This window comes from Furipterus horrens, unplaced genomic scaffold (assembly GCF_987537825.1).
Source record: "Furipterus horrens unplaced genomic scaffold, mFurHor1.1.pri manual_scaffold_1, whole genome shotgun sequence".
Lineage (NCBI taxonomy): Eukaryota > Metazoa > Chordata > Mammalia > Chiroptera > Furipteridae > Furipterus > Furipterus horrens.
In genome coordinates this window covers 34,923,782-34,939,922 of record NW_028327171.1, presented here as the reverse complement: position 1 = coordinate 34,939,922, position 16,141 = coordinate 34,923,782, and the positions used below count along the sequence as shown (strand labels likewise).

General features: G+C 37.9%; 1 protein-coding gene across 3 annotated transcripts in view; it reads right to left on the bottom strand.

The window, feature by feature from the left end:
- Positions 1-16,141, bottom strand: part of FNDC3B (fibronectin type III domain containing 3B) — a 323,327-nt gene that overhangs the window by 216,953 nt on the left and 90,233 nt on the right. The gene's annotated exons all lie outside the window — the stretch shown is intronic.

Sequence of the window (16,141 nt, the reverse complement as noted above, 5' to 3'; positions counted from 1 at the left end):
ACACACAGTAAGAAATAGTAAACAAATAATGCATGCCAGAGATATCATCGTGATACCTCATAGGATGGATTCACGTCAAGAATCACCCCACACAAAGATAGCGTCTCAATAAATGACAATACCATATTTAATGTAGCTGGCTCGGTAACTTCCAAGTAAATCCTGCTCATGTAAACCAACATGATTATGACTAACATGCTAAAATAAAATAGTAGGACCCCTATGCAAGGGGATATTGAAGAGTTTCTGAATTTGCTGCAAATTTAGACATGGGAGCCTGTATAAAGAAGAACTGTGATTTTTCTCAGAAACCTCCTAAGTTAACAACTTTCCCCTCCACTCTCGGAAGAAGGTTTTCTTAAGTGGACAGCCCAAAAGTCGAATCTTTCTCTCCCACAATGCCAGGTTTCCTAAAGACAACTCCCCTTCCTGTGGACAGTATTAGAGGGAAAGGGTCAGAAAGGAGGTGAGGACAGAAAGAGTGCTTCAGGACATGAAGGAGGCTGTGGGAACGAGAGGCAGGCCTGGGATGGTGACCAGAGAGGGTACTTTGGCCTCAACACTGCAGAGTCACAGTCAAGGCAGTCTGACCCGCACAGTTCTGGGAGGCACTGAGCTATTAGGGTAGGCAGAAGGCGTTAACCATCCTCAAGCACGTGCACAACCAAAAGCAAAAGCAAAAGGGACGATGTGCCAAAGGAAGAAAAGCATGCAAAGCCGATAGACCACGTGTAGATGTAACATGAACTTTTCCATGAGGAGAACTAGAGGCCAAAACAAAATCAAATGTTACAGGTATTTAGATTCTTAGTGATGTAAAAGGTACTCCCTTTTTATTTTCAACCATTCATAAAAATGTACACCAACAGCACATCTAATCTGAGTGGCCACTTCCTCAAACCTGGTCTTCAGACTGGGATTGAGTATCCTTAGTGGATTCTTACCAGCACCTCCTTATGCGGGGAGAGAGAAAATATTAGATTCAGCAACCTATGAATTTACTGAAAACCAAATAAATATTCCAAGTTTAACTGGCTACAAAAGGCTTTACATAAATCCATGAAGAAAAATACCCTAATGTCTTGATAAACTACAACAAATCTTTAAAAGCATCTCAAAAAATTAAAACTACCAAGTCTCATATACTGATTGTACATCTAGAATAAATGTAAATTAGTTTTATGCAGAGAAGAATTTAGAGGCAGATGGTCTAGATCCAAAGGTAATATATTTCTTGATTAACACTGTAGGCACAAAGAAAAAAAAGGTGGAAGAGAATAAGTCAAGAAAACTACATATTTTCCATGTGTTAGAAGCCCATGATAAATCCGTTGAATGGGGTTATATTGTTTTAAACAGGATAACACTGCAACAGCCAACACACAGATGAACAACAGAAGAGCTTTGGAATTTTTTAAACCCAAAGTGTAGATTTTATCAAAGATTTTTAGACAAAACAGAACAGACACAAGTGGCAACATTGGCAAATACACTCAAACACACTGTGTGAAGTGTGTGTATCTGTATGCATACACATATACATACATATATATATATATATATATATATATATGATAAGCCTTTTGGCAAAATGAGACAGAAACATTTGGTGAGAAGCTAAAACTAACAGAGAGCACTACAAGATTATGACTTGTACATAAATCCTCCAGGGCATATTTAGAAGGGGTAATGTTTAAGCAAATTAGTCCTATTTCTACAACTGAAAAGTACATGGAATAAGCTATTCCAAATTTCACATATGCACCTGTGCACACACAAAAAACATGATTATGCAAAACAGCAATTAGGCAAAACCCAAATTGATTTGTGATTTTTCAAGACCTAATTAAATCTGAAAGAGAAACTGACCTAATTAAATCTGAAAAAGAAACTGAAAACTATATTAGTATATGTAACTTTTTTCCTTATTTTAACATCTTTTGAAAAAGGAAAGCATCTTACAGTTCAGGGCAAGTCAGTTTAATTGATGGGTGTTTTCTCTTTTGTAGAGACGCATAAAAATAATGACATATCTTAAAATCAATGGCATACTAGATTAAATAAAATGAAGCAAATAATCCCGTAACACCAGTGCAAAAAAGAGAACTCCGTGTGCTATTTTATAGACGATGGACAAGCAACTGGAGATCTCAACCTGTACAGGGACAAGAGGTAGGCATGTGGGGAGTCAATACACCTGGGATGAGAAAATATCACTCTTCATGTTTTTAGGATTTCTTTTATTCACAAATAACACCATACTGTAAATATGAGATGCCATAAAAATAAAACCCACCACTTATTTTATTTAATACAATGTAAACTAAAAACTTACGACTATTCTATCTTTAAAAACATACATCTAAATCTCTGGAAGCAGGGACCCAAGCATTGGGGTTTTTTTGTTTGTTTTTTAAATTCCAGGTGATTCAGCTGCGTAGCCAACCAAGGCTGACAACAAGTAATGTAAAGCACCTGGCATATAATAGGTGCACACGCTCATCAAAAAATCTGGCAATTATTAAAACAAGAAAAAACACATACTGAGTAATTTTCTTTCCTTTTTTGGTTACTATTCAAAATTAATTTACGCTAAAAAATTTTTTAGAGAAAGTAATGTAGTACTTAAAGAGTCCTAAATGATAATTTAACATCGCACTTTCAAATAGAAAACCTAGATAATTAAGCTCTTGAAATCTGCCCACGCTTGAACTTATTTAAGTAAAATTCTAGTCTTTCCGTGAATTAAAAGTGTAAAAGGAAAAAGACACTAAGGGATAAGAAGAATTGTAGAAATGATCTGGTCCAATCCTCTTCTGAGTTGAGGAAAGTGAGGCCCTAATCAAAGAAACTAGATTAAATAGAAAGGAAGTTAAACTGCTATCAGGAGACTCTTCCTCTAATTGAAGCTAGTAAGTTTTGTCAGGTTTCTTTATTTAAAAGGGAAGAGAAAAATTAACAAAACAATCATCTGATTTTTACTGTACTGTATGAGTTCAAGTCCAATAACCTTTGATGTGAACCTAAGTCAATTTAAAAAAAAGAAAAGAAAACCACTGCACAAAACGGAGGGTCTGTGGAAGGTATATGGTTAAAATTGGTATTGACAAAGGGAAATGGGCTTGAAATAAATTTAAGGAGGTCAGATTAGCAAGGCTATTACATACTTCACATTGAGCCATTTACTATGTCTCTAAATTTGTTACCCAAAGCTACTTTTCAGCACTCTGGCTCAAATTTTAAAGAGTCTCATTTTCTCCAAAGCCTGTTATGTGGTTAATTACTTGCCTTCTGACTACTCTGGGTGTAGCCAAGAAACAGGTAGAATGCTCCTGTTGTTCTTGAGTTCCATCTGAGATGGAAGCTGACATTCTATTCACCTCTGAAGAATGTTAATTGCTGATACCAGCATGACAAGTGCAACGAGAAGTATTAAAATGATCAATGAACTCAACTCACAGAACAGCAAGAGAAATCATCCAGAGACCATGAGAAAACTCCTCAAGAGCTGTAACTTTAATTACTAATAATCAGTCTGGATTTCAACAATTTGACCCTTGAAACAGATTTTTAAAACGGGGCACAAAGTTCTAAATTTCTACAATGGTGCCCTGTCGAAGGAGGGGAAAAAGTGTGTGTGTGTGTGTGTGTGTGTGTGTGTGTGTGTGTGTGTGTGTGTGTGTGTGTGTGTGTGTGTGTGTAAAATCCTGTTTTCCACATTACTAAGGAGTCATTCACTGCCCTCAACTGCCTGTTAGGGATTGCTTCTCCTCTCTTCCACAGGCAAAGTTCCTCTGTCTGAGATCCTTGCTGGTGTAGTGTCCTCTCTATTTTTTTTAAAATATGTTTATTGATTTGAGAGAGACATCCAAGTGGGAGAGAAAGATCGGTTGGTTGTCTCCCATACGCACCCCAACTGGGGAATGAGGCCACATCCTAGATGTGTGCCGTAACTGGGAATAGAATCCGCAGTCTTTTGGTGTACTGGAGAATGCCCAAACCAACTGAGCTATACCAACCAGGGCAGAGTCCTACCTATTTCTAATTGAGTCACTTCCTTTCCCCTAGTTTATGCTTTAGAACTTTTCTTTAGAATACTTCACACAGTGAAGCCAACTTCCATATAGGCCCACCTGCTTTTTATCCTCCCCTTTTGGCTTTTTCTTTTACTATGATATGACCCAGCTAACTGGGTGGAGCAATTCACTTGCTTATTACTTGAATACAATATATGATATTCTTTTATCTGTTTGGAATATTTTTCATATTTGTATGTTTCCTAATTCAGTGATTTCCCTGATACTACATAATACTATTCACTAAACTTTAAAATATTCCTAGGATATCTGTGGTGATCATATTTTTTCTCACGTGGAAACTGAGGCACAGAAAAGAAAAAGGAATTCCTGATAAAATGGTAACAATTAGAAAATGTGAACTAAAAGACTGTACAAACAGATCCTTTGAAAACAGAGCTCCTGGTTCAAACCTGTTCTTAAAAACTGAGAAAGCAGAGAAAGGGGAAAATTTTTCAGATGAAGAAAGAATTGTATCTTTGAGCTTACAACTGAAGAATGTAAGCCATTATTCTTTCCTATTTTCTGCATTTACGTGAATTTTTTCCCTTTGTCCATTTTGTGACCACACTTAATCCTGAGAGTTTTTTTTTTCTTTTAAGGGCACTACTTGTATGAGTTCCCTTTTCTTACAAGTGCCCTTCTTACCAACAATCTCCTACCTCAGTTCTGAAAACTTGGGTCTCACAACCAAGAACATCAGTGATCACCTGGGAACTTCTTATAATTACAAATTCTCAGCCCCCACCCACCCCAGACCTGATTAGAAAAGAGGAGGTGGGGAGAGGTACCAGCAACCTGAGTTTTAACAAGCCCTCTAGGTGACTGTGATCCACGCTAATGTTATCGGTAATTGTCGGCGTCTGACACCAGGATGTCATACCTCCCCATTCAGGCATGCTGTGGAAACCACCTGAGTCAAGCACCAAGCTGCTTCCTAGACACCTGCACTCTTAAAGGCATCCAGCAAGATCTATGAAACAAAGAGGGAAGCAACAGCAGCAGCCCAATTCTTTTATAAAGTCAAGTGAAAACAGGGTGAAAGGCAGCTTCAGCGAGCAGCAAGTTGTAACATGGCTATTTTCTCTTCTCACTTTTTAAACTCCATCTGCTCGCACAGTCTCATCTGTTCTAATCAACTTTATTAGTTTACAATAGGTGAGCTACTGTGTTTACATCTAAATAGAGGTAAAATAAATCTGTACTCTGCTGAAAGAAGTAAAGTCAAATTTGTTTAGTGACCCCTGATTGTTGTTTATGGAAGTTTGTATGGAAAACTGAAGAGCTAAAATTTAAAGTAATAGGTTCCATAAAGACAACCACCACAAAGAGTTTACTTAATAAGTTTGTGAATAGGAGATAAAAGATCCTTAACACTTTGAAAAACTTCCTAAAGAAGATTAACCTGGGTGAACAGACACAGGTATGTGGCCAGTGCAGTGTGATGTACTTGGGAAAGCACACCAGGAGTTTAGGATAGCCTGAGGGTTAGGTTAGCCAGTAATTCTCAGCCTCCACTGCATATTAGAATTACCTGTGAAGCTTTTCAAAACCAATGCCTCATCCCCTACAATCTGACAATTCCCTACAATTAGCTGGGAAATCGACTTGCAGTTTTCTGCAAGATTCCCAGATAATTCCAGTGTGTACAAGTTACAAAACACTACGTTATTATAACCAGCTTTAAAATTCTGAGATGTTAAGAGATGTTCTTTACCTTAAGTGTATGATACAAGAACTATGTTGTTAAATGCAAATGTTTGACACACAGAATAAGAACTGTCTTGATCATTAAGAATAAATTACCCAAATTAATTTCAGATCTTGACATGGGATAACACACCATGCTTTTGCTATATTTTATTAAGATTTTGGGACTTTTTCATGCCTACACTCAAAGACAATGTAGGTATAAAGATTTGATTACACTGCCCACAAAGACTGTTCTTAATAGGAGTAGAAAAGTTAAATTCTAACTGTGTCAAAGTGCTCATTTTGTCCATACTGCTTATATCCTGGTACAGCAGGCACCAAAAATTGACACTGCTGTCTCTAGCATAATATTCACTAACTCTGTGTTAAAAGACCCAATCCTGGATAACCAAAATAGTTCAACCCTGGACAACTAACTGTTCAAGACTTGGCACTTCAAGAACAAGCAAACAGTTTAATTTGACATTTACACGTGTGTAAATCCACTTCAACGAAACCTACAAAACAAATTCCTCTAACAGAGCATAATATTTTCACTCAAAAAAACAAAAACAAAAAACATTATGGAAAATGCTTATAGTTTTATTTTTTTAGGTATCCACTCCTACTCCCAAAGACTTTCTTCCCTAATACTACACCTCTTCTTCTTGTCAGTTTAGAACAAAAATTATAGCTGATAATTAGAAGTTCTTTAAATTAGGTGGAAATTCCTGTGGCCAGAATGATACCACAAAACTGTGTTAACTCTTGCTCTACACTGTGACATACAAAGTGTCCATAAAGGTGTTATATTTGAATTATGGAATGCTTCCATTTTAACTCTAACACAGGAAAACTTGAAGACTTGAAAAAAGTTGACTTTTCTCTCCAAATTGCAGAAGTGTGTGTGGGGAGGGGATGTTGGAGAAAGGAATTTCATCCAACCACAGAAGAAATGTGGGTACATTCAAAGAACCCCAAACCATAAAGTCATAAATGAACGTCACTGATGCAGCCCATTCTGAGGCCAGTTTCCACCATCGAGCAGGTCCCTAGAATAAAGATATTTCATTTAACATCATTTTGTTATAACGTTGATGAAATACCATAGGAACTTAACTCTCAGAACTGAAGTATGTTTATATCAATTAGCCTATCGTAAAGTTGGTTTCATTATAGGTCCTTCTGCTGCAGCTCTAAGAACCTATCCCTGATGTTATGTGAGTACTCACCGTATTGAGAGAGAGGTCTAGGAAGGAGTATTACAACATACACCCCTTTCATCCAATTATCTTCACATTCTCAAAAATAGTGCTCAGAACATCTTCCAAGTCACTGGAAACTCTCCTCAGAGAAACAATCCCCAATTTGACAATCAGAAAAAAAGTAGTTTTCTTTTTTAAGTTTGCCTTTTTTCTTTTCTCTCTTTTTTTTTTTTTTTTTTTTTTTTTGGTTAATCCTAATGCTTGTCCAATTAAGACAGTGAACATAAAATGTTTACTCACTACGGTTTACATTGTAGGACAAATATTTTTTTGAAAGACCAGATTCCACCTATTTTAAGGAAATATATGGCAGTTTATCCATAATGCCCATCACCTGCTCCCTATCTCCAGTGTATGTCCCACTGGCCAGCCATTCACGGCTACCTCCCTAAACATCTCTAATTTCCATTCCCACTTACACATCCCGCACCGCGGACCTTGCCCAGGCATCTGTCTCTTCCCACCTGCCTCCCTGTGGCCTATCTCAGCACCTCTGTCACCCTTTCAATCAACGTTGTTGATGACGAAAGAGAAATATTATTCTATCAACTCCATTTCATCCAGTAACCAGGCTATTTACAATTTAAAGTGTACTCTATACGTATATCCTGGGTCTGGCAGTTTATTGAGACTTTACTGTAAAAAATAAATGCTATAAATTTTAACAGCATGAAAACATTAATAAAATATTAATGTGTAATCAAAATATAAATATGTGCTAATAATGCAAAAGATAAATATAAAGCTGGTCTATATTTTACTATTAAATAGCCTTAAAAATATTTTCCAAGTTGTTCCCAGACTACTCCTCCTCACAAAAGAAGTTAACAAAAGGATGAATATAATATTCATCCTCTCATGCTTTTTACAGGTGAGAGGAGCCAACCCAATATCGGACTCTGGCAGAATTACTCTTTGTTTTTAGAGACATTCTTATGCATGTGTTGTCTTAATTTGAGGAACTGACTAACAATAACTAAATTTAACTACTTAAGCATGGTTGTAGCATCTTAATTTCAGGAACTGAGAGTAAAATTAACCAAATTTATCTATTTAATTAAGCACAGTCACAAACAAAAAGAAAGAAGAACCTTTGTAAATTAACTAAGAAAAATTTCCCATCGTTTTGACATGAAGTTTTCAGCAGTATATTAGGAAACAACTTTCCCTTATTCTGAATGCCTAGTAGATGCTGGATAGGCATTAGGATACAGATATCACTAAGATTTGACCCCTGCCCTTGAAGATCCCTTTCCAGTCCTCTTTGAAGATCCTTCTAACACGAAATTTTCTGTTTCGAGTTCTAAGTATGAAATAAGAGTAAAATATACAGAAACAATAAAGCAAGAAATAAAAGAATACAAGCGGTGACATAAAATGTGGCAGGGAATTGAAGGTGACATTGTTAGCTCTCCTGAATTACCTGACATGCAAAGATCTATGACATTTAAAGAGCTCCAAGTGGTGGTACCTTCAGAAATGACATTTTAATCATTGTTTAACAAGCCTGAAGGACAAAAGGCCAAAGGAGCTAAATTTCCATTGCATAACTTCTAAATATATTATTTTTGAAGCATTATGACTAAAATGTAAAGACATCTAAAAAAAAAAAAATCCTGACTAATAACTCAAGTTCACATACGCTTACCTGAACTGCTTAAAAGGACAGGTAACAAAAAACGAAGAGTGGCTGAATGTCTAGCCATAATGGCTGGGAGCCTAATAATGATTTTTATTTATTGTACCCTTACAACGACTCAGACATTGTTCCATCCAAGTGCTTTCTACACAGTATGTCATTTAATACTCATATCGGTGCTTAAGACCTACGCTGTTTTTATGACACACAACTAATATGCAGAGCATTTCTAAGCCAGGCAATCTCACTCCAAAATGCATAATGATCTTACCAATGTCTTATTCCCTCCCCTTCAGTACTGCCTGAGAGCAGACTGCATTAGAGATTAAAAGTATGGAATTTAATCCAAATTTAATTGTAAAAGGCAAGGCCTAAAGAAGAGAAAGCACAGCCAGAGGCAGTCCTTCGTAGGCTGGTCTAAATATGGCTGTTCAGGCACGGTGTGAGAGTTTGCTTCCAATCCAAAAGAAAAGCAACAAATAAAGCTTCGACTACAAGAAAACTTACTTTAAATGCATGGAACACAGGGCACATTGTTTTATCCACAATGCTATATCTGAACAAGATATACATTCCCTACCTGAAATGTTTGAACTGTTGCCATCACCATCAACCCCATGACAGCAAGCATGTTATAAACAGGCAATGAAATGGAGGCTAGAACACCAACTCACTTCTACAGGTAGGGTAATCTAGTCACTGCCGGTAAGTGATCATGACATCTCTTCAGAATAAAAATAATCAGCAAAGCTGTGTACATTACTAGATGATAATGATGATGGTACTAACAATGGATTATCTCATAATCTTATTGTATATATATTAGCAACTATTCCCATTTCAAGAAAGGAAATGGGCTAAATGCTTAAGCATTAGCTAGCAAACCAGGTTATTCACACTTCACTATTAAAATATAATCTTTACAACTTCTAACAAACCAAATCACCAAAACTACTTGGAGAAAAAAACAAAGAAAATCTGACAGTATATTATTGGGTGAAGTTTTTGTCCTAATTATGTAAATGTAACAATGGCTATAAATATCAAGGTAACTGGGAAGAGTAGAAGGAGAAAAGAAGCAAGAAGCAGACACACTGGGTAGCTCCCCAGAGAAGGATGTCTTACCTCCTGGGAAGCAACATAGTTTGGCACCAATGTAACCCATTCTCATTATCAATCCACGTATGATCAGACTTTCCTCCTATCCCTTCCATAAGCTGGACTTTCGGCTCTGTATCTGTCAGTATTTACCAACTCTTGTGGAGACCACCCTGCTGATAAACTTCCAGTTACTCGGCAGCAAGCTGTGTTTGAAAGGGGGCCTATGAGGTCAGCATACAGAATGCCTGTATGCTGTGCATGTCCATGTATGAAACAAATGGCTGTGCATGTCCATGTATGAAAGAAAAGCCAAATCACAGTGTCCAAAATAAAGCCCCTAAACATTTCAAAGATCAGGTATATGTCCAAAATGCGGAAAATGATTTTTCATCAATATTACATACACATACAGGACTGACTTGTCCTCATGCTAACTAACAAAAAGAAGTTATAAAATGAGCTGGCAGGCTGGTGGAGTAATTCAGTTTCTCCTAGAAATTCAGACTCTCAGCTTAGAGCCTCACTGGAGGACTATGAACTAACTCTCACCAAATACAGCTTTGAATCAATCAGAAAAAGATAAGCAGGAATGGGGATAGCCTGGGGACCTTCAATTCTAAAAGATTTTTCAAGTAAGGCCACACTGTTCACAATAGCATTTCAGATGAGTAATTCCTCACAAAACCCCTCCAAATGCAAAACAAAAACAAAAACCCTCATTTTCAATGCAATTTCTTATAGAGAAAAGAAGCTCTCAAAACCCTAATCTTGTAATAGGAAAAAATATTTTCACTAATAATACATTCTACAATTAGTCAAATAACAAACAATAACATGTCAATGTGATGAAAATTTGCAAAGATTAGGAAGGATTTAAAACATTTATACTAATTTCACTTTCAAACCACCCAAATATTTTGATGAAAAAATTGTTTGCAAATTTAGCCAAGGTAAGGATTCAATCAATCTCAGAAGACAGACTTCATTTGCTTGTGAAATCATAGCAGATCTCAGCTTGTGAACCCAGTTATGATGGCACTCATGTCACTTCTCAACAAAGCAAGAGACAAGGACAGTTCCCTAGGGCCCATTATAACATTCTTAGAAAGAATGACAGGTCAGTGTTTGAATGTGCCAAATAAGTCTCATAAAGGCACTTAAAATACAAAACAGGGTGGGGGTGGGGCACCATTAAGGCCCCTGTGGCAGTCTGGATGCTGAATCATTCAAGGAAGGGAGGCGGGTAGGAGACAAACAAGGAGACTCAGAAATGTGGAACTGCTCTCAATGGAATCATTCACAGAGCCCCTGAGCAGAGCGTGGTGTTCATCAATGGTGTGGTTCCCACACTCACTGAGCCAGGGACAGAATTAGACGCAGAGCGGAAGAAGGCTGGAGGAGAATAAGCAGGAGAGGGAAAAGTTTCACATTCTAATGGCAGCCAAGCTACAGCCATCACAGAACAGGGCTCTCTACCCATTTCCCCCTGTTATACACTGCTCTCATTTCAAGGTCTCAACCCACTTAATATAAGTCAGCAGAGAAAACTGTCTTTGTAAAAGATGTCTAAATTATTGTGGGTAACAAAGCATTAGCAATTAAGTATCTTTAAATATTATTATTAGAATACAGGTGATTCCCAAACATCTTTAATCTCTTTTATTTTACAGAAGCACCATGACATTCACCTATTTTCTTCATACTCACAATTTGTACATAACAGTCTTAAAACACAAATAAAACTTCCAGTATTACTATAGGGTCAAAATGGAAGTTCCTTAGACTCTGTTTCTCTATAGAAGATGGATTAGCTTCAATAATCAATGCATTTGAATTTGAAATTTGGAAGTTCCTCTATAGAGACTTTTGAGACCACTAAGAGCACTTAACTAAACATCTTTAAGCTCCCAGGACAATAATAAAATTTAAAAGAAAAATCACTGCACTTGATGTAGTAACACAACCAGTCAAGGGTCTAGTCAGTAATTATCATCAGGCTGTGTACTGCTTGACAGGGTGGAGGATACTGTTTCCTACCACAGCTGAGTTCACAGTCTCTAATTCGAGGGCTAAGGAAAGGTTTGGACAGATAGCCAGACTGTTATGTGTACTGCTACCTTAACCTGCTCCCCCAGAAAGGCACAGAAAGGTCAGAATGAAACAGAGTGGTCTGGGAGGGCTCCTGGAGGAGACAGACTAGAGCCTTAAAGGAAGTGTGGTATTTGTTTTGGCTGAAGAATCTTTCAGAGAAATGGCCCAGAGAAATGGCCCAGATAAAAGGACGGCATGTGTGGGCAGGAAGGAAGGCTGCACGGCCAGCACTCAGCCCAGACAAGGATATGAAAATATCGGGAGACCTGCAGCTGCCCACTATTAATTCCTGACTTTAAGCAAAGGCAAGAATTAATACTGATTGTTAAGACTCCTTTATTCTCTAACAATTAGCTCTTTATACACTTTCATCTGGCCTAGGAAAGAAAAATCTTTTGTCTAGGATGCCATAGGTATAGTGCAGTTTCCAAGTGAGAAATAAACTGACTTTTTGTGGCCCCTTCAAGACCTATGATTCATGTTTCATGGAAAATATTGAGAAATATTCCATTAGAAATTAATCTGCTGTCACAGCATAGTGTATGTTTCCTGTGTTTTTCTTTCTTCATTATTATCACCAAGGACATTCACATGAAAACAAAATTTTGTTTTTTCCCCAGAGTAACCATATTTGTTATACTGATTTGCTTTGAAGTTTCAAAATGCTTTTTCATGGCATCAAAATAAGTTTCTGAGGTCTTTCTAGTGATGCTATAAACATCCTACAGAGAAAATTATTAGGGTAACAAATGCAACTACAAGCAAAGGGGGTTAACTTCATATAGTGTAATTTCAAACTTCCCAGGAAGACCCAGCAACCAAGTCCACTCCCTACCCGTAATCTCCCCCACATCAATCCCTAGGCTGCTGGCTAGTGCTGAAATAGCAAAATTCTTAAACTGATAGTTTTAACCATGGCATAAGCAATAGATATGACTTCAAATTTTCCAGGAAGGTCACCACCACAAACTGACTCCCCGCCTCCACCCGGCCCCCACAAACTACTTCCCCACCTTCTGTCTGGTGTTGAATGAGCATAGAGCTTTGCTCTCTTAATTTTAATCTCTAGTAAAATGCAAATGATTCGTTCAGGAGTTTCCATTACAATATGACTCAATTTCAAAACCTTCAGCTTTTTCAAAGACAAGTAGAAAAGACTGCCTCCCACTGTACTCCTTCCCTGCCTGCAGCTGGAAGCCCCACCTACAAGTTCAGCCCTTCCCAACTCTGGGCCCAATCCTGACTTGGGACAGATAATTTAGGGAGCTCTAAATCAATGCTCCCTGTATCACACCACCGCCTGCTCTTCCTCTGTTAAAAGACCCAGTCTCCACCATCCACTTTAGCTCTGCAAACCATCTCTATCTCATCCTGGCCATCAGTACTCGTCCTGGCATCCTTCCCAGAATCCTATTCCAGGAATAGGAGCCCACCTTCCTCTTGTCACATGCCCAAGGAGAATGGTGCCCTACTATCTGAGTTCATGTTTCCACGTACAGGGCAATAAAGATCTCAAACTCTGGAGTAAGACATATAGAGATGAAAACTCGACTTTATCTCCTTGCAGCTATGTGACCTCAGGTATTTGGATTAACCTTTACAGGCCTCAGCTTCGTCATGTGTACCTATCATACCCATTAAATAAAAGCTGAATAACTATTAACAATGATAGGATGTTAATCACAGTGAAAGGATAATAACTTGTGTTGGAATTTGCAAATACATTGTCCATTTCCAGGTTCTATGATGATATGCTCTACCCACCTGGAGTCAAGCATTCACTAACTCACATGGAGTTAAGTAAAATGGAGGCTTTGAGGGTTGGGGCAAGCAGCCTGGGTGATCGCCTGTTAAGCATTAGCAGCAATCAGTGGGTCTGGGCTCAAAGTTTCTTCCAGACTCTGCAGTTCATCCTGTAGCCTCAGTGCTTCCCAAGCCCTAACAAACCGTGTGATTCCAGGTCCTAGTCCCTCTCATCCTGTCCTGTGTCATTTCAATTAATTGGCCCAGATACCACCATCCCCAAACAAAGATAACTATAGGACCTGGGTATTCAGAGTAGAACAAAGAATAGGAAGGCAGGGGAAGCCAAAGATAAATGGCTCCACAATTCTGCTTTAGTCAAAGGCATTTCTGAAATCACTGGAAGGGGTGTTAGTGTCACTTATCTCCAAGTATCATCATGAATAAATACAAAGCTCCCACTGTGAACAGGGCAACATACTTGCAACATTCCCTGCAGAATACACCAGTTACTGACATGGACTCAGAAAAAAAATGGGGAAGAGGCTAACTAGATGAACACACACACACACCCTCAGACACCAAAAAGTAAAGGCAGATGGCATAAAAATGTGGATTTTTTGTATGTTGATCTATTCAGCAACTTGCCTTTATAGATTCTATTACACATACTCAGGCGTAGAGGGGCAGGGTCTACCTGCCAATTCATGAGGCTCTAATGATAGCATGCCCAGAGGCTCAGCTGCTTTCTTACTTAAGGGAAAACAATTTTATTCTGACAGGTGAAGTGAGTTTTCACCTAGTTTGTCTCGTGTGACTTTTTTAACCCTTTGAGTGCCATGCATAATTCAAAATTTGGATCAGTGAGAAAAAATTATATCTATATATAACCTGAGGTACAAAAAAAGAGAACAAACATAAAATACTGATTATTCCATTGTTATTTACATTTATAGCCATCGAAAAGAGTCGCTGGGAGCGATGCTAGCCCTTTTGGGAAAATTTGTCAGCGTTACTCACAGCGATGTTGGCACTCAAAGGGTTAAAGATACAAGGTGGAGTCTGAGTTTTATTTGCTGAAAATATCCATTTATTAAAGTACTAGAAGGAAATAGAAGATTCTATATTTCATACTATTTTAAAATATTCATTTCCTCTCTCCTTTAACCTGAAGTTTTCTCTTGTATGATTTATCTACAAAAGCTAGAGTGTGTTAATATACTGGTAAGCATGTACAGGTATTAAAAACAAGCCCTATGGTCAGATTCCAGTCTAATCAATAATCTAGCATTGTACTCTACTACATGTCAATTTACCATAAGCCCAATCACTGACAAAAATAGCAATCACCAATAGAGTTCTCCAACACAGCAGGGTTTATAGACTCATACAGATCTGGAGTGATCGTGCTACACAGAACTATGTATGGATCAGATTACCTAAGTCATTTCTTTCCAAAGTGAACTACAGAGAAGAGGCACTGGTATTACACAAACTAGAAATTAACTGAAATGCCCTATGAACTGTACACATTTAAAGAATGACACCCAAGGAGGCTCACCTACACCTAGAACATATTTAGATGACAAGATTCTGGACCCTGAGCTGATGCTATAGTGGAGAAATTATAATGCTATAACTGGAAATCTGGGGAGAGGGTATTTTGCATATGGGAGGGACATGAATTATTGGGGGTGGGGGGTGAACTGTGGTGGGCAGCTTTCTAAGATGGCTCCAAAGATTCCTGCCAGCTGGTATTCATATCTTGTGTAATCCCCTTGCTTGAGTGGGCTGGAACTAGTACTCTGTCTGGCCCTCTAGTTGTTGCTTTGATGAAGCCAGAGGCAATAATGTAAGTGGCCCCCTGGTAAGGCCACTTAGCAAGAACCCGAGAAAAGCCTCCTGCCAATAGCCTGCAAAAACCTAAATCCTGCCCACGACCACGTGAGTGAAGCTGAAAACAAACTGACCCTCAGACATGCCTTGTAATGACTGCAGCTCTAGACCACACACCTAGTTTTTAGTATTGAGAGGCCTAGAACCATAGGACATGGCTGGGCCATACCCAAATTCCTGACCCACAGAAACTGTCAGATAATAAATGTTGTTTTAACTCACCAAACTTGGGAGTAATCTGTTAATATCTATATGTTAATAAATAAATAACAGAAAGTTAATACAGATTTTACCTCCAAAAACATCATTTGGAGGTATGTTGCTACACAACATATATTTAAAACTTTTATCTAATCTGAAAAGATCTCAATTGGAATTTTAGGGTCTTTTAAAATCTCTGCATTTTTCAGGTCTACTAAATTCCATACTATAAGAAGCTTCTGCTTTCCCAAGTTAAATTAATTAACTTAAAAGTCAATAGAATAATTGAGAAATTTAACTTTGTCCCTTATATATCAAAGACCTACATCAGCATTAAGAAGTCCCTATTTGACAGAAATAAAAGGGAAAAAAATCCAAGATCAATTTTACTTCTAAAACATTACAGGTAAACACAGAGAAAAACTTCACTTTCTTAA